The sequence below is a fragment of the Crocodylus porosus genome, unplaced genomic scaffold (assembly GCF_001723895.1).
Source record: "Crocodylus porosus isolate Cpor-Errol unplaced genomic scaffold, CroPor_comp1, whole genome shotgun sequence".
Classification (NCBI taxonomy): domain Eukaryota; kingdom Metazoa; phylum Chordata; order Crocodylia; family Crocodylidae; genus Crocodylus; species Crocodylus porosus.
The window spans coordinates 51,990,141-52,017,371 of NW_017728906.1; the positions used below are offsets into that span (position 1 = coordinate 51,990,141).

The 27,231-nt window shown below is 39.3% G+C and overlaps 1 protein-coding gene across 4 annotated transcripts in view; it reads left to right on the forward strand.

Annotated features, from left to right (window-relative positions):
• DMD (dystrophin) overlaps nucleotides 1-27,231 on the forward strand; it is a 1,922,593-nt gene that overhangs the window by 163,573 nt on the left and 1,731,789 nt on the right. The gene's annotated exons all lie outside the window — the stretch shown is intronic.

Consider the following 27,231-nt stretch of genomic DNA (forward strand, 5'->3'; position numbering starts at 1 on the left):
TGAAACTTAAGTGTAAAAGAATTTTCTAAGTTAAAGCAAAACTGTACTATTGAGAACAATGCATAACACTGGGATGGTTTTTGTTTGGCACCTGCATCTTGTGTAACTTTTTTAGCTGCTTCAGAAATTTCCTTTGAGAATGTCAGTTGTTTGAATGCAAAGTATTTATCTTTTCATGCACTATTTATGAACCTGATTAGGTTACAGATAATAGATTAATCAGGAAATGGATTATATAAATATATTCAGCATAAATAGTACTGTACATAGAAAGAATTGATGATTCTTTTTAAGTTGAGGCCTTTGATAAAACAGAAAAGTTTAAAGTTCACTACGAACAAATTTGGTTATGGTCAAATGAATTACTCTACTTTATTACACATTAGCTTGAAAACTGGGCCACTAGGAGAAAATAACCTTGCAGGCAGTCTAGGATAATCACTTGAAATTTTAGCCTGCAAAAGATCGATTTTGTGGGATAACTATACTTTCTTCAAATATTTCAATACATCTGGAAATAAATATTGAGACTGAGGTAACATATACAGTGTAATAGAACTCATTTTTAAAAATGCATAAAGATGTCTGTTCATATGCATATAACTTACTTTTCTATTGAAACAGAACTTAAGTAAGTCCTTTCATATCTTTCCCACAAAGAGGTGACAGAAGTATAGTAAAGTGTTTTCTCTGAAGCATGAATAATATTAAGGATCCCTCTTATTGAGTAAAAAAATGTGTTTTTTAAGTTCTCTTTGTGTTTTAAACAGGTCTTTTTCAAAGGTAGTATTATTTTATCTTGTCTTTTTCCTTTTTCTCTGATTTGGAGGTGTATAGTAAAGGTTGACACAGTTTAAAGCACTGTAAAGAAGTATTATTACCTTGTGTGTAAATCTAGTCTCTCATTTGTACTGGGCAGACTATATGCTATTTCTCATTATTAACTGCCTTTTATTAACCTTTTTAAAGGGGAAAAAAACCTTTTTTCATGTCTATATTTGTGTGTTATTCATAAGACCGATTTCTCTGGAAAGTATGGAGGCCAGTTAATGGTTTATGAGTTCAAGCTGAGCTGAATATAGCTAAGCTCTGTCTTGCCTGACATTTCATCAAAAGCTGTGTTGATTTGCAATGTTTACGGACCTATTTATTGAACCTTCACAGCTTGAACTATGCCACTGAGCTTGTTGACATTGCTGAGTTTATCTCTCAGTACTTGTGCAATCTCAGAAGAAAAGTTTAGAGCAAGTGAGTTATAACTAATTTGTCACAGTTCATAAAATATGCAGTTCCAACAATAAAGTTGATCTGATTGTTTCTTGTTATTGATCAAGCTAGAGAGCAGACTATTTTCATGATACCTCAAAACAGGTGAGAACATGTGCTGCCCTAACATGTTAGCTTCCAGTTTTGAATATGGCATGCCTAACACGGTTTAATAAGTAGCTGATTAAGGGAACACATCTATTCAAAAGGTAAATCAAATGATCTGCTTTTAAAACAGTGCAGTTCAATCATTATTGGAATAGCATTCCTCCAACTTCCTCTCCAGCTCTTATACTGTGAGGAGCAATGTATCAAGCAAATAACAAACTGAATCAGGACAGGAAGCTTGTAAATAGCATCCACTCAGCTCTGTGAGCAAAACCTGAATGAGGCCATCTATGCTCTCTGATGCTTTTCAGAACATCCTGTCTGTACACCTCCTTTTCTAGCCAATAAAACTAAGATATATATCACCTTATAATCTACTACTATTATGGGATCAGTACAGCACACCTTTCTTTTTATATTACCTGAACAGATATAGACAGAATAAGTGCAATTATCTGGTGCCTATGAAACAGAAAACACAAGAAGTTGTTTATTAGAGTGAGTAAAATATTCTGTGCTGTCCAGAACAATTCATTTCATTTTAGTTTGTTGTTACTTAGCTGGCATGATATTGTGGACTCAGCTGGCATTCTTGCTCATTCTGTTGTTAGTTACATCTTTGGTACTCATATATGGTGAATCTTGAATATGCACAAAACAAAAATGAAAAGGTCAGAGTTCGGACGGTTTCTGCTACACTGATTTCAGTTAGCTTTGGATGGGGCCCTTGTTTCCCATTCAGTAGTAGATACACAAAAATCTGGTTCTCCAAGTAACAATGAGTACTGTGTACTGATTGCTAAACTACAATCACATTTCATGGGTACCTTCCATGGAAACATTTTATTAGGGATAATTTAGTACAAATGAATATGAAATTTGTCATACATACATAAAGTATCGGGGATGCCACTACTTTAGGTAATATTCAGATCACTTTTGCATGTACCTATGGAAAAACAAATGCATTTTAATCACCCAAGGACATCATATACAGAAGCTCAGTAGGGGTACTTTATTGAGGTGAGCACGTTTTTGCCTAGGCAAAAGGGGCTCGCCCATATGAATTTGTTTAAAAGGTCTGCAAGTATTTAGATTCACTTGTCATAAGGGCTGTTATGCTAATCTTAGATCTAAAGAAAATTTAAACTGCATTTTTTTATTTTAACTTCTTCCTTCTGATTATTCTGTTGACAAACTCTCTTCCTGTATCAGTTGCCAAATGTACTGTGCATCCATTTTGTTTTGTTTTTTACCAGAAGTGCCAGCAGAAGTTTGTGATCTATTTTTATGTTTGCAAAGAATACATTGATCCTCTTTATAGTATCAGTGGCCATTGAGCATTAGCAGTAGGCATTGAGTATATTGCTCAGTTCAGATATAGTCAAAACTTTTAATTTAGCCTGCCTTTGCCAGGAGGCTATTTTTTGTTCATTTAAGTTAATGTTTCTTTCATCTAATTAGCTTAAAGTTTTACTTTTTAGTTGAGTCACAGAAACATAATGAAAATCACTGTGAAGATAGGCATTATTGTGTTCTGATCAAATTATCTAGAAATCTCATGAAAAATGTGTTGTATAGAAAAACAGTCCAAAAAAAAAATCTTATGTACTACTTAAGTATCAATTAAGTTCCTGGTGAGCAATTATAATAAACAGCTAAAGATACATTCAACTCAAAAACACTATCCAAAATAATTAGACATATTTATCCCTCCTTATGCTATATACTTATGCAGCAGCAGAAGAAACAGCATCCTGTCATATTTAGTAAGTGCTAACTACAGCAATTATTATCTTCTTGAACAAATGAGAAATGGAATTAACCATAAGCATTCTAGGACAGGCCCCCCACTTCAATTTATTTTAAATTTAATCTTTTTTTAATGTTTAAATTAATACATAACTATGATCAAAACTATGGATGGAACAGGTTACATTTTCACCTGGTCTGTGTTGTGGGGTGCATCTAACTGATAAAATGCAAGTAAATGTAAATATTATATTTATTTCTCTTCCTCGTTACTGAGTAACAGTCTAGATTTGTGGTGCCTACAGTTTTGTCCTCGTGGGCCAGATGAGCAACAGGAGCCAGTCCATGGGCCAGATTGGGCCCCAGGCTTCCCTACATGCCAGGAATGGACCCTTGAAGCCCCATACTGTCTCTGCCCCACCACCACATACTGCATACACCACCCTACATGACTGACATAGTGCACAGAGTCAGGACATCCCAGATTGGATGAGACAATGCTGAAGGCCAGATCTGGCTCATGGATTTGGGTTGAGTAGCTCTGACCTAGATGAACAGTTGCAAATAGAACTGCCAGCAGCATCAAACCACAGTGGAAAATAGTACATGTGCTACCATACATGAAGTAGCTTCTGGGGAAGCTATGACCAAAAGGCCGTGTCAACAGAAAGTTCGTATATAATACTTTACTATTCTGGAAGCAATGGAAAAATATTGAGGCTATCTTCTGTATGTTTTCCCCTCTCAAAATCAAATTCTCTTTGTCCACAAAAAAAGATAGCCAAATGCTTTTACAGGAAGAGAGAATGGATACGCTTCACTTTTTATAAAGTTCTTTTTAATGAAAAAAGAAAGTGTGATTGACAGTGGAGCATTTTGAAATCATAGACCCAGAATCAAGTGAAAATCAAATAAATGTTCTAAAATATTTAGAAATATTTAGTTTCTTTGGATTATTTTTACACACCCTGACAAAATAAGGGGTTCCGTTGCCTCTTTTTCTAAGGAAACTTGAAAAAGAGTCAGTAGATTTGTTCATATAAATAGAAATCAAGAGTTGACTGAAATAATGCTAAGAATCATCCCCACGTTCTTTACCTGAGCATACAGAAAGACAGGCAAAGGACTAGAAACTCATTAAATGAAAGCCACAATTTGTGCGACTATCCTAGGAGAAAATTGTCTATATTAATCTTTCTAGTATGGCATTCTTGTCTCATCAAATGCTTAGACTGAAAGGGGAAGTCAGATAATGAAGTTCTTTGTAATCATGTTTTTCAGGAGAAACGCTATGTTTCTATAGTGTCTAGAAATGGCCCTTAGTCCCTTTTCATGCTACCACAATACTCAGTACAAATAATCATAACATTCATATTCACAAACGATGATGTCTCCAAGTGCTAGCATCGTTAGAGATGTCACCCAAAGGAATGGGCATTGATGGGATGGTAAAACAAAGACTTTGCCCAAATGTATTAAATTAGTGCTGATATGTAGACACCAGGATGGTAACATGTTGCAGATTATTTATATCTTTCCCTTCGTTGACCAGATAGAAGAATATTGAACTGTTGGTTTTATTTCTTGTTTGTTTTGTGTTAACCTTTGTTAAATCTTCCTGAATAAAATTTTGAAATAGTGGTATTGAGGGAATATAATCCTCTGGTTGCATATAATCTCAACTGAAGATCCCAGCCTCTATAATGAATAACAGATATGGAAACTCTTATAGATAGCAGAAGCACAACCTTGAGGTAACACAGGCTTTGAGGGGGTAGTAGCCACTCTTTGTATTGCAAGTGAGCCATGCCCCCAGTCTTGGAAATCCTAGACACAGGAATAGCTCTTCCTAACTTTTGCTAAATCTGGAGGCACAGTTGTCTGAATGGAGAACTTTTGGTTATATTTTTTAAATTAATTAAAACAATTAAAACAGTTGACTTGTACATCACAAAGCAAAACTCATGCATTGTGTCAAGTTTTTGCACTAACAGGGTAATGTCAATCACTCAATAAGTTCTGTTTAGAAGTGGATTTCTGAGTATCTTGGTATTTATGGTGACCATCTAAACTGGTATTATTTTGAACAATTTTGTGCGTGGTCTAGAGATGATGAGGACATTTTTAAAAATGCAAAAATTCATACTCTATGCGAGTGAGAGAGAAACAAAACAAATACGGCCAGATTGTATGCCATCTATTGGGTATGTGAGTGGACTTTGGCAGTTAAGTGCCATTCTATTCCACCCTGTTTGAATTGCTTAAAAAAACATGAATGAATCTACATTAACACGGTCATTTGATACTGAAGATTGAGACACAGAAAATCAGTGAAAAGGAGAAAGATCTGCCCTCCCACCCCCTCCCCCCTTAACAATTTTCAAGGACTTGAACAAGGTGGAATAGAAACATAGTGAATTCCACATATGCAGGGACCAACCTGGGAAAGAGAGGTGGCAATTGGTTTCTGTTGTCAGCCATGTGATCGCAGTAGTTTCCTCTGCCCCCAGGCCCAGGTGCTTTGCTGTGTTTCTATGCTGCTTCATGTATGTGCTTGATAGATGGAGTAAAATCTGATCCTAGATGTCTCCCACAGAAAAAGAATTGGATCTTAACTGTTAGCAGCCTTGGATTTATGAAGTAATATTTCCTGGGTCTTATTGAACAACTAGAATAAAGCCAACAAATCCTTAATGGTCTTTTATTTTGAACACTCTTCCCTGCCTGCTCCCAGGATTCAGAAAAAGACACATGTATCTGTTAGTCAAGGGCTTAAAAATCATTAAGTGTTATGATCAATGCATTTGTTACCTGTAGAAAACAATAACTTTGTCATTCTTGTGAGAAATCTCTAACACCATCTCTGGTGATCTGCAAACGAGGCATGGTTGGGTGGCTAATTTCCTAGCTGAAGATCTAGCTGCTTTGGCAGAGATAATCTGCTGCTGCTCTTAGATTATCTGCTTGGTGAATTACATTTTATTTATTAGCACTTCTGTGACCACAGCTGAGTTCTGCACAACTCATTGAACAATATTACACTTCTAAATGCTTGTTAAATTATAGTCATACTCAGTGTTGATGCAGACAATAACTTATAGGTGAACGCAAACTTGAAGGCCCTGGAAAAAAACAGCAGCCAATTAGTATTCTCATCTGCTATTGGGATCATGTCTCTTTTATACTGATTTTGTTGGAACATAAGTCCCTCTAGTAATAGTCATCTTCTGTTAACATATAGGCTGATTCATGTGGCTGGATTCTTCTTGATGAAGTGTCTACCAGTTCTGAGAGAGCCTGTGCATTTCATTCAAAACTCCTTACTCAGTTTTTACTTATCTGGCAGATGCGTCATTAAAGGTTGGTGATGAAAGGAAGCTGAAGGAACAATATTTCAGCAAGCTGTCTTCAGGATTAATAAGGCTTGTGCTTGCAAATTGACATTTATTTTCATTTCTGAATCATTATTGCACAGCTGAATTTTGTCTAATTCTAAGAACAGTTGGACGGATGATATGGAATTTAAGCTTAACAGCTGAAGTCTTCAGCTAGTTCCTAAGTGATAAAGTTCAGGTTATAGACAGATGCAGCAGTTGTATCAATATCAAATAACACAGATATAAGCTGTTATGATGCAACTGTCATGTCTGCCTGATGCTGTAGCTACAAGAATAGCAAACCCACCACAATTGTAATTTTGTATTATTCAGGTTAAAGTTGCAGCAATTTAGCTTACTTGTATCACTGGCCCAGGAACAAAAAAATCATAACTTTATTGCATACCAAAAACCTTTGAGTTTGATTCACAAAATGAGGTTATGGCTCATGACAACTTGCCTGTACACTCTGCTATCTCTCTACAGCTATCATCCCCTTTAAATGGCCTAACTACCTCTCTTTTGGTCTTTTATGTCATCAGGTTTTTTTTATCTCTAATATTCTTTGCTTGGCATGTAGCTACTTCTGTTTGCTCCACAGGTTTACTGTCCATGTCTCCTCTTTACTGACCACTTTCATTTAAATAAATGAAGCACAAGTTTTATCCAGCTTTGATCTTAGGCTGTATATGCTTCTTTCTCAGACCTGAGCAAAGGAAGATAATTAGCTGTTAGTCTGAATTAGGCAGGGCAGGGTGGCACGTTAACGACCAACTCAACCAGAACGGCATCAGCTTTCATGGGTGGCTGCCTACTATATCTGTTATAACATCTGATGAAATAGGTTGTTGCCTACAAAACCATATGCCATTCTGAACTGAACTTTACAGTGATACCTTGCTATGATTTCTGCCAGACCTGAGCAAAGGCATTTTGTGCCTGACAGCTTGCCTAATGCCGCTCTTAACCATACAGCTGGTCCATTAAAAGAAATTGCCATTGCATATTTCCTGGACTGGAGCTGCTCAGCCGGCTGCCCGCGGGTTGCATGAAGCTCCCAGGGGGTTAAACAGTGGCCCACAGGCTCCCAGTCTGGTTGCAGCTCCCCCCCATCACTCCAGTTGTGGCTGCTAGAGTGTCTGGGCTCCCTCCTTTCTCCAGTTTCTGCTCCCTGCCCCTTCTCTTGGGGGCAGGAAAGAGTGGCACAGTCCGGTAGGCTGAAAAAACTTGCAGCTGTGGTTTCCAGGGGACTCAGGGACCTTGCACAGCACAGAAGCACTCCCATGATGGGATGGGATGGGGAGCCATGTGTGGCTGTGGTGGGCCTGCCAGCCCCTGGGCACTCCAAAGTTGGACAGCCCTGCACTGGATGATTATGGCACTGTTATTGCTGTTTTGAAATGTTCATGAAACATGGGTAGATAGACATGTTAAAATATGCAACCTTATTACAAAATATTAGACATGCAGTCAAACAGTTTTAATAGGCAACTGCCCATTCTCTGGATCCTTGTTATCAAGACCTTCGGTGTGTACGCCAATCCACATCTAGACATTCACTGACTCGATGGTTGCATCTTCTGCTACAGAGCAACAGATAAGAACTGCTGCTGACTGCCTAATGACTCAGAGAGGGTACATTTCTGTCAGGGTGATATCCTTTAGCTTTTCTCCAACCAAGAAGTACCCACAAGGTTGCGACGTTGTGGTATTTTGTAGGAGCTATCCTGCCACAAGTAGCCCCAGGATCTTGCCACCAGGCCCTCCAATCAGATGCAGTCCAGTTTACAGTCATACCCAGGACCCAGGTTTGCAAATTAGTAATTTAGAGCAGTCTTTGACAACCTTTCCAGATCTCACCTCAGAGGCTAATGGGCGATAGGTAGGGGACTACCTAACTCAGGGGGGTGGCCAGTTGATTTTGCACGCAGATCCGAGGACCAGGTACCATTTACATGGGCTGTGCATGTTGTGCACCCCTATGCCTCTCGTTGGAGGAGCCCCAGTGGCCCTGCCCCTCACTGCTGATTGGTTCTTAGGGCTGTCTGTCATGTGGCTTCACCCCTTGCCAGTGATTGGTGGAGAGGGGTAGGGCTGAATGACAGGCAGCTCTTATAGCCAGTCAGTGGTGAGGGGCAGTGGCCTCCTTCTCCCCCCTCAGTGGGCTGAACAGCCAGGCTGCTGCACCATGAAGACTGCTGGCTCCCTGTAGGAAGCCAGTGTTTTATTTTCAGTAAGTTTTGGGGGGAATTTTTTTTGCAGCAAGTCCACCAAAATCTCTGAGCCCACTGTTTTCATGGAGCCTGCGAAAATTCACAGTTTCCATGAAAACAATGCAATTACAATTTAGTTGGTCCATAGCAATAGGATCTATATGTCACTGCTTTTCCTACCATGGCACAAGGAAGCTCCTGTCTTTTGCTTCCCCCTACCATGGATTGAGAAAATCGCCTATGAGCCTCTTTCTCCCAACCACAGCACAGGGAAAGTCCCATGCTACCAAACACCACTGAAGCCACTGTACATGGTTGGATCCGGTGCCCTTGCTGACCAGCAAGGCCTTTAGGCTGTAGGTTGCCAACCTCTGATCTACACCTTTGAAAGAAAGTATGGGTATCGTCTAATGTTTTCAAGTACAGTAGCACTTTTTCTTTCTCTCCCCGCCCCCCTTTAAAAGCAATGGCTAGGGGCAGACATTACACATAAACCAGTGATCAGAAACTGGTTTAAACCTGTAACAGAACAGAATTTCAGCACACACAAACCAGGTTCAAAATGGCTGAAAATGGTTTAAGATAAATCTGGTTGAATGTAGTATCAAACTTAACTGATTTGGGTCAATCTGGTGTATGTAATGTCTGTCCTAAACCCCTTCCTAGTTTAAGTTAAACCAGAGTCCCCCAGCATCCCAGATGCTTTGCAGCCCTGAGCTGGGCTGGGCTAGACTGTGCTCTCTGCTTCAGAGAACAGACTAGCCCTGCCCCTCTACTCCCTAGCCAGAGCTTGCGGGGAGACTGCAGGCACAGCAAGGTCTTTTTGGTATCCCTCCCTGCTTGCTGCTCAAGCAGGGATTTGCCACTCCCTCCCTCCCATCTGCCACAGTGTGGACCCCAACCACCATGAACCCTAGGAATGTGGTATGCTAGCTAATTCTGAGATGTGTCTGTGTAAGGCAGACAGGACAAAGGCAGACAGAGCAGTATCTGCTTAGGGTTTTTTGGAGCTACTCAACAAATCAGCTAGTAATGTCCCTTTTTGAAAAAAACTGTTTAAGAAGAGTTTGAACTAATGAGAAAGGGTTTTGTTTTGCTGATGGGCTGATAAACACTTGTTTTGCAGCCCTGTCAGGTTTGCAGACAGGGAGAGGGAGATTGAAAAACTCAGTATCATCAACAGATGCATGCATGGCAAAGCCCCACTTTGCCTCAGAGTGCTAGCCTGGGGCTGGGGGCTGGCAACACTCCCACCCCTTGAGCAGTAAGTGTGGGGAGGGGAGGAGAGGGCAGGGGTAGAAGGAGAGAAGCCTGAGATGATGCAGACCAGTGTGGAGGGTTAAACCCCTCCCTAATTAGTGTGTCCTGCCACGGCCTGGCCATGCCACCCCTCAGCTAACACTCTAGAAGGGAAGGAAGAGCAGCTCTAATGCCCACCGGCTTCTAGCCTGAGCCACTACAGGCATATGCCTGCATTTCTGGAATGAAAAGGAAATTTCTATCCACCTCCAAATAGGTTCAAGCTTTGCAGGTTGGACTAACCTGCAAAGATTGAATCAATTCAGGCTCAGGCTTTTGGAATGTCTGTCCCTAGCCAATGAGTCAGGAGAGGGTTTAGTTAAGATTCAGTGTGAGGGAAAGGTACAAAATTCAGGTCCTGTGTTTGCGTGAACAATTAACACTTTCAGGAAAAAGTATCTGTAGTCTGAAGACTGCTAAGAGCCATTTGAGTAATCAGAAATTACTTTTGTTTTCCTAGACAATTTTCATAAGCCAGATGAAGGCTACATCTTTTTCTATCAATTATGATGAAGATTCCAATCTCTCTGTGCTGTCTGGTGCCCTGAATGGAGGGTTTAAACCCAGAGGTTGCCCAATTTCAATCTGTCTGTCTGTCTACCCTTATGCAAATAGTCTCCTAAGTTTTTCTGCCACCTAACAACTTGCTGAGGATTTCAGTTGCCAGGTTTAAGTTTAAAAGAAAATTCTGCTTTTCCAGCTCAGACCCTACTATTCAATACAAGGATGATCTGGAAAGAAATTAACTTCAGAATCATGGAATAATTTGGTGGAAAGGGATTCCAAGCATTATCTAGTCAGACTCCCTGCATGGATGTAGGATTCACTCTTCCTAACCCATGCCAAACAGATGCTTATCTTGTCTCTTCATGAAAACTTCCAGCAAAAGAAATTCCACCAATTACTTAGGCATATAGTTCTTCTGTCCTATTGTTCTTGCAGTTATGACTCATTTCAGTCCATTTCATTATAATGGCAATGGCAGCAGTACCATGTGTGTGGGTACATATGCCTAGCTCTTCCTTCCCTATTATGTATGGCCATATGAGCTAAGGCACAATCTTCCCATATAAAATATATTATGCAAAACAACACCACTTTTTAAAATGTACTTATTTAGTTTTAACAGCATACCAAAAGAAATGATGCACAATTTTTAGAATTTCAAATTAGCAGTCTTTCTTGATTTTTTTTTTTCAAGAATATTCTTTCTGAAAAAATGCCACTTGAATTTTCTTAAAGCAAGTATTTTTACATAACTGTTCCCCCAGAAACAAACTTGTTACTTGGGCTGAGACAAGTCAGTGTGAGAAAATTTAATTTGAACCATATGCACTAACCCTGGCCAAACCTTTTATGATGATAGAATGTATATTTTATTAATTCTTTAAAATTATTATTGATTTTTCAGTAAAGCCAGATTTGAAGCAGAGGTACCCAGACATTAGGAGACAAGATAACTAGATGAAACAGACTCTTTAAGTTTTGAGCTTGCCCATTGCTACCAATTTGTACAATTAGTGAAATGTGATGAAACTGCATATTATTTTATTTTCCTTTTATAGCTGACATAGTATAAATCAGTATTATAACCCTGACCACCACTTTCTAAAATGTATGTTCATTATTCTCATTTCATATTTAATAAAAAACACAGCACAAACTTTATGTAAAATGGCAGAGAAAGCCTTTTTCATGTTTCATAATATGTTTTCAGTATTTCCAGTAATAAATATTTTAAGTATTTATATCCATTAAAAGTTAATGGAACTCCTTCTCCAAGAAGAAATAGAGAGACCATATTATTTTTGAGTTAAACTCTTTTAAAACAATTTGTAAATATTTTTAATTGTTTTAAAAAGTGCATTTTATTTTTTGAGTTCCCAACAAAGGATCACGGTGGCATACAATAAGACTACAGAACAAGCTAAACACATTTAAAAAACAAGAGGATGAACATGAAAACAAAACCACTTACAAGGGAATTTATATCATCAATATTGAACACAACCCCCTAACCAATAACTCATCCTAGCTTTGTATGTTAAGCACATGCCCACATAGAAAGGTCTCAAAGTTCTTCTGCAAGATGTCCAAGCTCGTGCTCTGGTGGAACTCAAGAGAAAGGGAGTTTCAAAGCTGAGGGGTGAGTCATGAGAATGACCTCCTAATGGTTGCAGGAGATTGCTGACAGCTGACTTCAGAGACTGTGATGATTAGGGTGACCATCTATCCCAGTCAGAAATATGAGACACTGTCCTTCCTCCTTCCTTCCTCCCAAATCAGCAGCATGCTGCAGGGAGAGGCAGAGGTGGAACAGCATGCTGCTACAGGCAGCCTGCTTGGCCACTTCCTGGAGCAGTGCACTGTATTCCTTACACTCATTTTAATGTGTGCCTAGGCTCGGAGCCAGCTTCCAAAATCCAGGACTGTCCCAGATAAACTGGGATGTATACTTACCCTACTTATACATCAAAACCTATACCTTGAATTGACATAATGACATAAAACATGTTATTTGTTTTTGTTTTATCTAATTAGATTCAAAGTCTGCTATTAGCTATCATCAGATTTTTTTATTTTTTACTGTAAATCCATTTTTCTGGTTCCAGTTTTAAATAAATCTGTATATTGTTCTGGAAGTCAGAGTGTGTGCTCACCTTCTTTGGCTGAATACAAGACAACTATTTTTTAATTTTAATCATTTCAATGGTTTAATTCTTGTTGAAACCTACACTGTAGAGACCATTTGCTTATCCTAATTTGTAATACGGAGAGCCTAGAGAACACACTTGGGTTGAGACCTGCTGTGTTTGGGCATGGTGCAGTTTTTTAATCTTAGTAGCATGGTTCGATCATAAGCCCTTGGAACCACATCTATTACCAAAGTGGTATCAAGTTCTCATTCTTTAATTTTTGTTTTCCTAGCAGCTTGTCTTTGGTCTGCCTAATTATATTATAATGGTTTTATGTTGCACCAAATGCTAGTGGGATAACATTTTTTATCCCAGATAGAAATATGTTCTGTATTGGGTCAGGAATTCTGGTTTTGCAAATGTCCTTTATGAAGCAATGCACAAACTAACACTAACTTTGATTGGGATTAAAAAACACAATGCTCCTTTTCCTTTATAAAGTTGCATGAAGCAGAAGAATGCATAAAACCTATTCTGTTTAAATATTAGAACTTAATTATCAACTTCATTTATAAATATAAACTTTGTCTTTAGCAGCAAACAAAACAAAACAAAACAGTTACTTCTTTCCTTAACTATGTTTGTAGTAAAGCAGCGGTTTATTTCCTTTCTATTAATCTGCTTTCCTTTATTAACTTGCTTTTGGTAAGTGCCTATCCAGCATCTTTGAACCTGTGTAACAAACTAATTTGTTATGTTGCATGGAATAAAGTTTTATGGGAAGGAAACATTCAGTCTTTATGGCTAATTGTAGGGACAATCATAACTCATGAAGACTGTGATCAGATTATGAGCATCCTCAGCCATCCTTGCCAAAATCTTATTAAAAAAAAATCTCAGAGGTGGGAGTGCTGTTGCACTTCCAATTAGGCTGCAGATTTACTATTATTGAATAAGGTTATTTCCTTTCATATGTGGTTCTTGTAAATGCCAGAAGACAGAGCAGCATGATAGCTATTTACTAAATAAGTCCAAAGAACCTCTGAATTTGAAGATGACAAATGGATGTCTGGTCTAATGGGAAAGAAAAATTGTGTTTATAACTGTATGGTTTTTAAAAAATAGTGCAAGTAGGTAGCATCAATACCTACTTTTAAACTCATTTGATACAACAAGAAAAGTATAACTTATTGGAGTTCATATTGCTATGCTTTATGTTGAATTAATGCAGGGAAAGAATTCAGAACTTAAAAGGTATCTGACTTGTTTCTTAGCATTATAAATGTATATTTTAAAATATATATGTACATTGCTTCTAAAATACTATTAGCATATTCACTGATATGCTAATTCCTAGGCTGTCAGCCTAAATGTTGCACAGTGCTTTATCTACTTCCTATGACCTTTAATTTAAAACCTGATAAGAAAGCATCATAATTTTTTAGGAATCATGTCCTTTGTTTTGCTTTAAAATACCTGCTGACATACAAGGCATTTTTTTGCTGCTAAAATGACTGGACTTTCCTATTTAACCAAAGCACCTAAAGGACAATTGCAGAATATTTTTCCTGGTAGCGGCTAATATTTTCCATTAGGGTTCAGACTTTTGTCCGATGATTTGCACGCCAGGTAAAATAGCAGTCATAGATTCATAGATGTTAGGATCAGAAGGAACCTCAGTAGGTCATCGAGTCTGACCCCCTGCCCTGAGCAGGAAAGTGCGCTGGAGTCAGATGACCCTAGCCAGGTGCTTGTCCAGTCTCCTCTTGAAGATCCCCAAGGTAGGGGAGAGCACTACCTCCTTTGGAAGCCCATTCTAGATTCTGGCAACCCTTTCTGTGTAGAAGTTCTTTCTAATGTCCAACCTAAATCTGCTCTCCATCAATTTGTGGTCATTGTTTCTAGTTATTCCAGGGGGTGGCCTATTAAATAGAGCATCTCCTATTCCCTGCTCCCTTCCCCTGATGAATTTATAGGCAGCCACAAGATCACCTCTCAGCCTTCTCTTGCAAAGGATGAAGAGATCTAGGTCCCTCAGTCTCTCCTCGTAGGGCCTTGCCTGCAGACCTCTGACCATATGAGTGGCCTCCTCTGAACACTGTCATGATTCTCTGCATCCCTCTTGAAGTGCAGCGCCCAAAACTGGATGCAGTACTCCAACTGCAGCCTGACCAGTGCCACATAGAGGGGAAGCATCACCTCCCTGGACCTGTTTGTCATGCATCTGTTAATGCAGGATAAAGTGCAGTTAACCTTGTTGATCACATTCATGACTTCACTTCATCACATTGATGACTTATGTTCATCTTTCCCTTTCTGCTGCTGTGCTGCTGAGAAAGTCATCCCCCAGCCTGTAAGTGTGTTGGTGGTTCTTTTTGTCCAGGGGCAGCAGTTTTCACTTGTCTTTGTTGAATTGCATCCTATTTCATTCTGCCCATTTTTCCAACCTGTCCAGAACTACCTAGATCCACTCCCTACCATTTGCTGTGTTAACTTTGCCCCATAATTTGGTATTATCTGCAGACGTAGACAAGGTGCTCTCTACACCCTCATCCAAGTCACTGATGAAGACATTGAATAGCTCTGGTCTTAAGGACCAAGCCTTGCAGGATTCCACTGCTCACATTTTTCCAGGTTGATATAGACCCATCCACCCCCACTCTCTGGGTGCGACCCCTAAGCCAATTTGCCACCCACCTGACTGTGTAATCATCTACATCACAGCCCGGTAGTTTATTTACAAGAACAGAATGCGATACCATATTGAAGGCCTTCTTAAAGTCTAGGTAGATGACATCTACCTCAACTCCTGCATCTAAGTATTTTGTGACCTAGGTCACAGCCTTATAAAAAGGGAAGGCTGATTGCTGAAGACCAAATATAATTTGGGAGAAGGCTTACAACCACTCCCTCTCTGTTTCCATTTACAGTAGACAACAAAAAATAAACCTGATTATACATAAATTGTCACGTGGCCAGTCATTTCCACAAGCCCATATAAAAACCTTTTGGAGAGATAAGAAATGAATCCTCCACACAGTCAATGATGGATCTGTCACCTAGTGATCATCTATTCCTTAAGTCATAGCATAAGTGAATAACCATACTTAATAGGTTTGCAAAGATATATCATTTTTCATCTCGTCTTTGAATTACAGGATTACAAATATTGGTCAAGTCATCTTGTAAAAACTACCCACAATATCACTAGCAGGGCTGGCTGGCTGCAAAATGAAGAAAAAATGGTCATAGAAAATTTTAAAATTATATTCATTCTGTAGCTTTAAAAAATGATTTTTTTTTTAAATTCAGTTTTAAAAAGTGTTGTTAATGTACACGTCCTTGGGGGTTTTTGTGCTTTTGTTTCCCATTTCTCAAGCCAAAATGAAAAGGAAAACAGGAGAAAATAGGAGAAAAGTGGGGGAGAAGTAGATGAGAAGAAAAGGGAATAAAAATACCTTTCTGATACATTTAATAAAAACAACTGTATCAACAGCTTTTCTGTCTTTTAAATCTACAGGATGTAGACTTCAACACTTTTGTGTAAAAATATTTATTTATTTTTATTTAGTTTAATTGCTTAGTAATAACTAATCATCAACATGCCCCCTTCCAAAATTATGTATGCAACTGTCAATAATGTTTATACTTAATGATTAACATTTCCTTGGACACCAAATGATAACATCCACACAAGTTTTATTCTTTTCCACTTGTCCTGCTACATGTTGTGTGCTAGGGGCAACAAAGGAGAGGATGCCAAATTATCTATTGTGGAAGCCAACAAATGGTTCTAGTATTTTACTGATTATTGGACTGCTTAGTAATTTATATGATTTACCAAATAATTTTGGCGTTTAACTTGTTATGCAGAAAATTCACATTTCTCTGGAGGAGGACATAATTTGATTAGAATAAGGCTGGAGATTCTTATGTCTACAGTTCCACTGAGTTTTGGCTAGCTGTGACTGTTAGTCAAGGGATTATCTATGGGCATTCCAAGGAGAACAGTTTGAATAAGAGCTTCCAATTTTATTACAGGTCTGTGGCTATGTGGATGCCTATGTCTCCTAGGACACTGTGAAATTTGCGTCTGTGATGAGCATTGGGGAATGAAAATATATTTCTGATAATACTAGAGTAATATTCAGTTTCTGAAAATACATCTAAAAGTATTTTAATTTTCATATGTTGGGAAGGAAATGTTAATTTGGGAATGATAATGCTATTGGAGGGGTTTAAGGAAGGTTGATCCAAAAGGGAGGAGGCCCAAGGGAAGGAATTGAGCCATGTCTGAGCCCTTCAATAAAATTGGTCTTATGTTTTCCTATTGAGGAAAACATTTGGCTAGACAGAGAAGCCCAGTCCAAAAGTTAGTGTCATTCAAACAAAAGCCTTGAGTTCTACACTGAAAGGACAGCCTTGCTGAAGGAAATTAAAACTAAACCAGGCCAAGTTTCTATAATCTTATTGCAGTCAAGTCCTGATCAGCTATAAGCAGGATAATTTTGGCTGGATGATTTTCCTAACACTGCTTTCTGTTGTGTGCATAATGCAGTGCAGATAGCATCTCTCTGTTTCCCTGGGAAGTTTGGTGTCCCTAAGGTTATTAGATCAGCAGGATGTCAAAGTTAGTTTTGGTTTTGGCATCACTTGTTAAGAAGATATTTTCAGATGATTGTTTCAGCTGAGCTACACTACAGCCTGGGAATGAACTACTCCTGATTTGTCTTCGTCCATGGTGAACTAAGTTTGTGAAGGCACAAAGCAAGTCAGTAATAGGCCTCTGGTGTCAATCAAGCTGTTTTCTATGATTTCCTTCAGCCAAGACAAATGGGTCTGCAATAAATTTGGGTGGTAAAGTGCTTATTGACAGCAGATCTGCATTTATCAGCACAAGATAGTTGCTTGCTTTTATAACTTTGTGAGGCGGCTCTTTGTAGCATGTTGTATGTAGCTGTCTAATAATCTTTCCAGACACTGTTTATTTTACCTTGAAATGATTTGTATTGGACAGGTATTCACATTGTTACTTGTCCTATTTGACCATAGTGGGCACCAAGAAAAAAAACTGAATAAAACCAAAGCCAACCAACCAACCAACTTAAAATGAGGTGGAAAGAGGAAAGGTTTCCTGATCTTGTTTAGTTTATGGCAGTGGTGGAGGAGCTAGGCTCCTGGTAGAATGGAGGAAAATGGAGTTCTACATACCATGTTGGGGCAACCCTGCCAAATTTCTTTTTATATTAATATAAGATGGCAAGGGGAGAAAGGCATTTGAAGTTGTGCTGTGGGATGTGTCCTCTTGTGGAATAGGACTTGAGCACACATGATGGCAGCTTTGTAGAGGTTATGATGGGATCTGTTCGATATGGTGTCTGTAAAGTGAGGCTGCAAAATGGTGAAAAAGCTGCACATGTATAGAGTATATTTCAGTAGTCCAGAGAGAAGATCACAAATATTCTCCATAGCTTAGTCTATATGCAATACATTTTTTCTAAACTCTGTTTTCATAATATCAATACTTTGACTAATTTTAAAACAGTGTACCCTTTCAAAGTATGTCTCCTGTAAACACCTTTTTAGATGATTCTGAGATTCTGAAAAATGGTAATTTTGCTACAAGAAAGACAGCAGTATTTAGTCCCTAAATGAAAATTCCTACAGTCCAATACGAAAAAATATAGACATTTTGCTAAAAAATACTGTACCTAGAAGTAGCCCTATAGTGCTCCAGTGGCTTAGCAGCACATGCCATTGGTGTCAATGAAAAAGCTTTCATTAACTTCAGCATGTATTGGATTAAAGTCACAATGCTCTTTAAACATCTATTTTATGTCAACGAGGACAGAGCATACATATCACACATTCAAAATCTGCCCTATTTTATTATCCCCTCCAGACACTGCAGGAGACCATTATGAAGGGCTATGTTCTTTAGCTGAGCTAGTTATTTCTTTTAGTGATCACTTAGTGACAAGCATTTAAAACTGTATACTCTCATTAATAACAGACTATTTTACTTGAATAGTACATACAGTTGTAGTATCTCGGCTTTCAGATCAGATAAATTTACATACACGCATTTTCACTTTGAAGCTGTATTGATCTGTATTCTCCTACTAGAAGCATTCCTTTTTCAAGTAATCATTGTAGGAAACAAGTATTTGAGCCAGGAGAGAATTTTTTAGTTAAACTTCGCAAAAATGTCAATCCATTGAACCTTTTCTGCGAGCAGTTTTGGTTTCATTTGTCAAAATTTTCCATTCTGAACAAAATGTAAGTAGCTTCAAAATTGTAAATAGGTCTAATTTGGACATTTAAAAAAAATGTCTATTAAATTAAAACAACTTTCAAAACTTAAGTTAATGTATACCTTAAAAAAGGTCTACATCAAAATTAGTTATATTGAAATAATATGAATTAATGTTAATATTGAACAGATTCTTTTTAAAAATATATTTTGCAAAAGAGTTCTGAAGTCTTCATTTGGAAGAACTTCAAACAGACCTTACTTTAATAGAAAAACAGATTCCTCCCTATTCTAATTAGTATTAGTTTCCATGTGGTCTCTATTTATGGCTGTGTACATGTATTCAAGTGATCTGGGAGAATTTGACCAGGTTTGCTTTCCTGAACAGAATTTTGAATGCTGAACCTATGAAGAACAGAAAGCTTACAGGGCTGATGCAGTGCTGGTCCCTGTTCACAAATCTCATTGTGCTCTGCAGTCTCCCTCAGCCTTCCAGGAGAAAGCAGTGCCCAAGGCACTCCTGACTGGCTGACCAAGGCTTCAGCTGAATATGGCACTGTGAGGGTGTGGAAATCCTGTTCCCTGCTCAGCTGAATCAGTCATGATACACTGTCTCACAGAGAGGTGGAGCCAAGAACAAAGCACTCTGGCATGCTGGGGTGTTATGCTGTATCTTCCTTTAGAAGATAATGTACACAAACATTTTCTTTTAAATCTGGTTGTTTCCAGGTTATTTTTCTCCTGGACCAGCCTTTTTTGTGCTGGAAGAAAAGTTCTGAATATCTGTATACCCCTGTTTTTTTTCCTGGAAGACACAAATTCTCTTAGGAGAACCTGAATGTCTTTACATGGCCTGTGGTTACATACATATATTCAAATTGTATAGATAATTCTCTCAGGTTTGATGGAAGACAAAATTCCCTGGACATTTGAATGGAGAGGTCCTGAAGAGCAAAGAGATTGCAGTGATGACACTGTGCAGACCAGAGAGGGGATGGAGATGGGGGGAAGGGCCTATGTACACATCTCAGTATGCTCTGCAGGCTTCCTTAGGCTGCTTGGCAACACATGGCAGTGGTGCATAGGACAGCTCTGGTTGGCTGATCCAGACTGCCCAGGTCAACCTGTGTTTCCCTGCAGGATGATGTGAGAATTGTGAAGTGGGTGTGTTCTGCTCCCTGCTAAAGAAGCAGAGTCCAGTAAGTCACACTGTCTCCCTGGAGAAGAGGGGAGGCAGGGATCAGTAAGTTAACCCTGGCTGTTTCCAGGTTATTTTTCCACTCGATTGGCCATTTTTTACACGGGGATAAACAGCCTATCTGTAGACTAGAAGTTTCTCCTGAAAGAACAGTGACTCTCCCAGGAGAAACTGAATATCTATATGATACCTATGCATTTTCTTCTGAAGTGTAGATTTATTTATATCCTCATAACTACAAAATACTTTTTGATGGTCAGCTATGAGTTTTTTGTGCTTTCGTATAGTTTGGCATGCTCCTATCTAGAAGTTGTGTGAGTTCGGAATCACAGGAAGCAGTAGGTGCTTTAGTGCAATGGGGATGGGGGATGCACAAATTCACACGTGTCCTGTAGATATGGACACTAGGAAAGCCACTCTTGTGGGAGCTGAGTAGTTCTCTATTAATGGGACAGGAAGATGTGAGCCTTAGTAGGAGGACTCAGGTGCCTGTATACTAATGCCAGAAGCAGGGGGAACAAGTAGGAGTACCTAGCCCTCCTACTCTCCAGTATGCATTATGATCTAGTAGGGATTACGGAGACCTGGCAAGACTCCTAACATGACTGGAGTGTAGCTATTGAGGGCTACATCCTGCATAGAAGGGACTGGGTGGGGAAGAAAGGTAGAGGTATTGCTCTCTATGTGAAAGAGTAGTATACCTCCTTTGAGGCTGACATCAGCTCCAAAAATGGACAGCTTGAACTCCTCTGGGTCAAGTTGTGGGTGGCGGGGAGAGGGCACAGTGAGAGAGACCTAACTGTAGGTGTATACTACAGACCACCAAACCAGGGGGAAGAACTCGATCTGAAGTTCACCCGAGAATTGACTGAGGCTGTACGTGCACATGACATGGTTGTCATGGGCAATTTTAATTATCCAGACATTTCCTGGGAGGAATGCTTGGCCAAGTTGGAGTAGTCATGATCCTTCTTGACCTGTATCGAGGAGCTCTTCCTCACTCAGGAGGTGTGTGGACCAACCACAGGTGATGCTCTGTTAGACTTGGTCCTGGCCAAAGGAGATGACCTCATGACTGACTAAAATTTAGAGGGAAATCTGGGCAGCAGCGACCATGAAACTATCATGTTCACTGTCTGACATACAGCAGACGAATTGGATAGCAGGATTGAAGTCGTGGACTTCAAAAATGCAAATTTCAACAAGCTTAGGTCACTAGTAGGGCAAGTGCTGTGGGACCAGGGACAGAAGGTGAAAAATGTGTATCAAAAGTAGAGAAAAGGTAACAGAAGGGCTGGAAAGCCATCTTGGCTAAACATGGGAATCATGGTTCTCTTAAGAAATAAAAAGAGGCTTATAAACGATGGAAGCTCGGGTCGGACTCCAAGGAAAACTATTCCACGATGGCCTATTTGCAGGGAACAGATAAGACAGGCTAAAGTGCTGACTGAACTTAGATTAGCGATGGGAATTAAGGACAAGAAGAAGTCCTTCTTTAGGTGGAAAACAAATGGGCATGTGGAGCCATTGCTCAACAACTCAGGAGAGGTGCTTACTAGCACCCAGGAGAAAGCTGAATTCCTGAATGACTACTTTCAGCCAGGTAGAGTAGAGGATGAGCACGGTAAGAATAATCGTCTTCCTACTATTGCCATAGAATTAGTGTTTGACCAATTAATAAAATTTGATGTATCCACTCAGCAGGACTGGATGTTCTTTGTCCCAGAGTGCTGAAGGAGCTAGCCAAAGTCCTTGCGGAACCCCTGGCAAAACTCTTTCACAACTCGTGGCATTCTGGAGAAGTCCCCAAGAACTGGAAGAGGACCAATGTTGTGCCCATCCACAAAAAAGGCAGGAGGGAGGACCTGGGTAACTATAGGCCAGTCAGCCTAATTTCTATCCAAGAGAAAATCCTAGAAAAGTTTATCAAGGAATCTATTTGCAATAAGCTTACAGAAGGTAAGATTCTGAATGATAGCTGGCATGGCTTTGTCGCAGGCAGGTCTTGCCTTACTAACTTCATCTCCTTCTATGACCAGGTAACTAGCCACCTGGACGTGAGGGAGAAGGTTGACATTGTATACTTTAACTTCCAAAAGGCCTTTGATCTAGTATCCCATGATGTCTTCATGAGAAAATTGGAGGATTGTAGACTTAACTCTGAGACAGTCAGGTGGGTGAGAAACTGGCTGAAGGATAAGACCTGGAGAGTTGTAGTGAATGGATCTGTGTCATCCTGGTGAGAACTGGGCAGCAGCGTCCTACAGGGGTTGGTGCTTGGTGCAGTGCTTTTCAACATCTTTATTAACGATTTGGAGGTGGGGGTGAAAAGCTCACTGGCCAAGTTCACGGACGATACCAAGCTATGGGGAAGCGTGGTCATGCTTGAAGATAGGCTACAGTTGCAGGCTGACCTAGACAGGCTAGCAAGTTGGGCAGATGGGAACCTGATAAAGTTCAGCATTGAGAAATGTAAAGTGATCCACCTCAGGATGAACAACTCCCAACACACCTAAAGTCTTGGCGGCACCAAACTGACTAGCACCATGAGTGAAAGGGACCTGGGGGTAATAACAGACCACAGTATGAATATAAGCCAGCAGTATGATGCTGTTTCCAGTAGGGCAAATAATGCTCTGGCATGTATCAATCGATGCATCTCAAGCAAAACCAAGGAAGTGATTCTTCCGCTTTACTGAGTATTGGGAAATTGCAGTTGGAGTACTGCCAGTTATCTGTCCTGCTTGATGCAGGGGGCTGGACCCAATGATCTTCTGAGGTCCCTTCTGGCTTTACAATCTATGAACCACCTGCTCTCTGAAAACATGATTTGTTTGGTGCATAGATAAACTATTCAGAAATATTGTGTGCATAATTTTGGATAACTTATCTATGCAGTTAGTCTATTATTTTATTTACTAGAAGTCCATAAAATTAGTAGGTGAATATTACCAAGAATGTCTTTGTAATATTAAGACTATTCTAGTCTTGTGACAAAGCATACTTTATCTGCATCAGACAAGGAGTTAACCCTGTCAAATAAGTAACCACAGATTGTAACTCAGGTGTTGATAATTCACCTGTCTTCACAACTTGATGTAGTATCAATTAGCAAATATAGTTTTAGTGCATCCTTTAAGATTCATGATTCTTAATGGCCTTTGTTAATCGACACGAAACGTTATAAGATGATCTGTTTGACAGGTAAATGTCATTATCTACTGCAGGATTTGGCAGTTGTCCAGAGGAAAGCAAACCAGTGATAGAAGTGTAGGTAGAAATGTGTTAACCATAGATTATACCCTCACTCATTGAAATGGATTGGCCTATTCTTATCCCTTGATAAAATATTCTAATAACTTTTTGGATCCTTTATTTGTGAAGATTAACTTATACCAAGGAGGCAGCATGCTAGAAAGCCAGTTTTTATAAACATACAACTTGTTTTGAACACTTAAAGGTGTTGAAGAAAGGACAAAGATTAAAAACAAGGAAACACTTTTTTGGTCAAACAGTGTTAATACTTTTCCAGCTGTGTGTGTTGGCTTGCTTGCTCTTTTGTTTTACGTTTATTTTCTTATGGAGGATGTACAACATAGACTGCACAAAAATATACTTTTAAAATTTACAAACATTGCTACCAGAACTGATCTCTTTTTGTTATTTTCATTTTTTAACATATTCTGCATAAAATACTTCCTTTATTTCCTCCTCCCCCTTTCTAATTACTGCTTCATGTGCTTTGAAATAACTAAATTTAGATAACCTGAAAATAAAAATTATGAGAGAGGGAATCCAGAAAGGAGAAATGTTCTAACACATTTAACTATTATTTTTAAAGCTATTTATGGTCATAAGAGACTGATTCTTATTGAAAGCTAATGTGATTCAGGTTTTGGTGTATCTAGTTACCTTTGAAAATAGGTCTTAGGGTCTCAAATCATTCAGGTGCTTTTGAAGGCTTTATACTCTATCAATAGTGGAAGAAATGGTTTGATTTTTTTGGTTACTTTTTCATATATTTTGTTAATGGATAAGAATCTGTTTATAACAAAAATGAAACTGCGTGGTTAATTTCTGTTATCCAGAGTTTGTAAAGACTAATGAATTAATTTACTTAAATAACGTTAATAGTTTGACGGACGATTGTGGCATTTGCACTTCTGCTATGTGTGTGGGATCATGTTGAGCTGCTACATCTCAGAGGAGCCCCAGAGAGATTATGGGCTCAATACTGCTTCCATTGTGGGAACCATTCTGATGATCTTTGGATTGGACCCTTACATTTGCCAGCACCACTACAGCCATGTGTAGAGAGGGATGGAGCCAGGAATCTCACACTCCTCCAATTTTATGGACTCTTGTGGAATATTGTTGTGAGAAGCATTTGTGTGCAATAGAGAGAGGTTTCTTGTGTGCCCCCAGGCAGCCACAAAGTCTTCTAATATTCTGGCTGTAAATTGCTACTAACAACAGAAATACCATTGTTATGTTGCCTTTTACTGTCTTGCTTCACAAAGGATTATACATTGATTCTACCATATGCTAAAATCAGAATAATTTCAAGCATTCTGGTTCTAATGACAGCATTTGAAAGATGCGAAGAATAAGAGGCTGATTAATAGAAAGTTAAATAGCAGCAGTAGTGGATGCTTTCGCATAGTTTTCCCAAGTATAACTGTGATCTGATTGCTGGGAAAAGTAGCCTAATTATGACAGGGCTATTCAGCTATAAATTCTGAAAAGATGTTTCAAAAGACCAGTTATCATGACTGCTACTTCTGACATGTCCATGACTGCACTTGCATAATAACTTTGAGTTGTTGGGGGATTGCTATATTTGGACATCATGTCTAAAAATATTTTTTTAGGTATAGTATAATGCTCCTGGGGAATGACACAATTCAATATGGATATCCTTGTCAAGTTGGAAAGCAGAACAAACATATACAAAGCATGAGGTTGCATATAAAGTTACACCTTTTTTTTCTTATGTGGACAACAATTCTTTTAGCTCTAAATCTATGTGTTTCTGATACAGTTCTAGATAGTTGCTCAACAGCTAAAAGCACCTGGTGTCAGTGATCATATTGTGTGTAATGATATATCTGCCCAGGGATATTATGGGTATATTGCCAGTGAAAAATTGACCCATATATGTACAAATAACAACTCACCAGTCTACACCCCACAGTCACGGCTGGTTAAAGTGATTTGGATCATCTGTAATTGGATGTATGTGATTGCTACTCTGATGGCTTCAGTGTTAGATTTATGTATCAAACTCACCTGAAACTGTCAGCCATTGAAAATGTGCCTTTTTTACCCAATAGAGAATTACTATACATTTTATATTCTTCAGAAAGGGCCTAGCTTTCAAATGCAAGCTGGATAGAGACTAGCTATAAGTTGTTGCACATTTTCAAGAACTAACTGTGTAGCTGGTTGACTCTTTTTATAGTTGGATAGACATTTTTATGGTGTGGTAATTACTTTGCATGTGTGACCAGTCTAAACTTATTGTGAAATTAACCAGTTAATCACATAATATATGTAATGTGGCAGAGGCCAAAAAGTGATGTTTAATCTGGAATGCAGTTAATTCCTTAAATAGTACCTGTCCAAAGACTTGCCTGAATTTACATTTTGATGGTTTGCTAAGATTATTTTTATTTTAGGGAACTGAGAAATAAATGTCAAACTGTTTGATTAATACTGCATTTGAGGGCTCTTAAGGGATTTAGGAAAACCTTCATGCTGTCCATAGATTAGAAACTATTCTACTGTTTTGTTTTTTAAATGGGAAATGCTTTTTCTTCTTATATTGTTCTGATCAATTTTTCTGTCATATTTTAGCTCAGACACAAGTATTTTATGTATGTACTTTTCACTCATGTCTAAAAACACCAGATTAAAAAATAACTATATTGGTTATTTATATATTCAGAATTTCCATCCAAGTGCTTCCAAACTCTTGTTAGTTTATTTAAAATAGGGCTTAAGACTTATGTTTTTAAAGTTATCTAGATATGTGTGTTAGGCGTGTGCAAGTCGGCAGCTATCTGATCTGGCTTTGGATCCAGCCGCTTCAGATGGCTGTGATCCAATCCAGAGCTCCGAACCAGGTTTCCACCTCGATCCAGCCGAAGTGGCTCTGAAGCTTCAGAGCTGTCTTGGAGATCCAGCTATAGGGTATAATGGAAGAATGAACTAAATATTTATAACTTTGTTGGTTTTTATCCAATTTGGATGAATCTTGCAGGGATGTTAGCCCCTGAGAGCATGAAATCTGCCAAGTTTCAAAAGATCGGTGCAGGGGTTTGGGGGAAACTGTACCCCAAATTGCTGAAAGCCAAACTCATGTCATGACTGTGTGTTACACTACAGGGAGGTGAAAACTGCAAGGATGGTGGCTCCTGATGAGGCCACAGAGCTTGCCAAGTTTCAAGAAGATTGGTATAGGGATTTTGAGGGACCTGTACCCCAAATTTTTGAAAGCAAAACTCATGTCATGTCTATGTGTTACACCACAGAAGGGTCAAAATTGCAGGGGTAGTAGCTCTTACTGAGGCCACAAAGTCTGCTAAGTTTCAGGAATATCAGTGCAGAGGCTTGGGGGGAAGCTGCACCTCAAGCTGGAGACAAGCAAAACTCATGACATGGGTGACCCTGTGTGTGTTAAGGCACAGCAGGGTGACAGCTGTAAGGGATGGTGGCCCCTGTTGTGGCCATGAAGCCTGCCAATTTTAGGGTGGCTGCAGCTCCCCTATAGCCTCCACTCCACCACATGCCCCACCCCAATCCGGAGGCACACTCCCCACCAGTGCTACTACCACTGCTGCTGCTTGTCCAGCTGGGGTGGAGCTCTGGCCTGGGGAGGCAAGGGCAGCTCTGTCTGCTGTATGCCACTTGTCCATAGGCAATGCAGCAGCTCTGCCCCACCCCAACTGGGTGAGCATCAGGAGGGCATAGCCCCCATTCCCAGTACCTTCCTCTGCCCACCTGGAGTGCAGCCTGATGGAGCTCTGGCCCCACCCTCCCCACGTAGATCTGGGGGTATACACTCCCCCTATGCCCTCCGGGACTGGTGGCAGGAGCAGCAGGGAGAGCCTCTGGATGAGCTGCCAGA